Source organism: Eurypyga helias, unplaced genomic scaffold, assembly GCF_000690775.1.
Source record: "Eurypyga helias isolate BGI_N326 unplaced genomic scaffold, ASM69077v1 scaffold5619, whole genome shotgun sequence".
Classification (NCBI taxonomy): Eukaryota; Metazoa; Chordata; class Aves; order Eurypygiformes; family Eurypygidae; genus Eurypyga; species Eurypyga helias.
This window is the reverse complement of record NW_010273813.1, coordinates 264-1,389: the sequence shown is the minus strand read 5'-3', so window position 1 is coordinate 1,389 and position 1,126 is coordinate 264.

Sequence of the window (1,126 nt, the reverse complement as noted above, 5' to 3'; positions counted from 1 at the left end):
GCTGAAGTAAAAGTTGACATTTCCTAAAGAATACACAAGCACCATTACACTCTTGAAAAGTACCTGATAAAAAAGCAGCTATATTAATAACTCTTAAATCAATTCATAAATTAAATATTGCCGCTATTAACTTCCAACATAGCAGACTTAACCTTAAGTCTGATGGTCGCCTGATCTTCTGTTTAAATATAATACAGCCATATGAAGCCACGGTATCTTAAGAGATTGGTAATAAACACTGTTGATAAGGCATACACTTAAAATAAATCCTCTCATTTTCCATGCTGCATAGGCAACATAAATCAGTCAAAAAACCCCTTCTTTCCAAAAGTTGTATGTATACATGCATGTGTTATGAATCTCTCTTCCACTTAAAAAGTGCCAAGCCTCGTCACCCGACACACACAGAGCAGCTGTGCTGCCTACAAAAGAGGTGTGATTTCAAATTCATCTAATTACTACACACAAAGCATTCATCTGATTTTAATCTGCATGTTTAAGCACATATGTAACTATTTTTTTATTAATTATGTATTCTGGCAACCACAGTTCTTTACACTGCTCCTGGCATGTTCATTCTTAGAACATAAGGACTGTACAGTAGGACAACTGTAAATACCAAGGAATAGCCTTTCCTTAGAGCTGTCCTTCATGAACGTGCAAAAAACTGCACAGGTACCAAATGCTGCTGTTCTTTCTTCCCTCCATAATTCCAAGAACCTTTGCAGTGCAAGGGAAAGTTTGCTGAACTTCCTGCTTGCTAAACTCCCACACGCAGCCTTTAAGAAAGCTGCATTACCAAACAGACAGAACTCATCATCTAAGCCCCCCTAAATGCAAGTTTGTTGCAAACAAGCTTTCAGCAGTTGTCTTGTGGGTGCCAGAAGAGTTTTTTTGCATTTCAATTTAATTCCATTTAGTTTGAGACCTTGGCCATCCAGAGTTGGGAAACTATCTGAATTAGGAAAAAAGAACAGCCCCGTTAACTGAGCAGAAGGGAAACAAACAAGCAACGCATGAGACTGAAATCAGACGGATTTCATAAAGGTGGTCAGGAGCAAGTATATGAACTAACTAGTCACAGATGCAAAGCAATTTATTTCTGGTTTTATTTATCTGGGTGCAT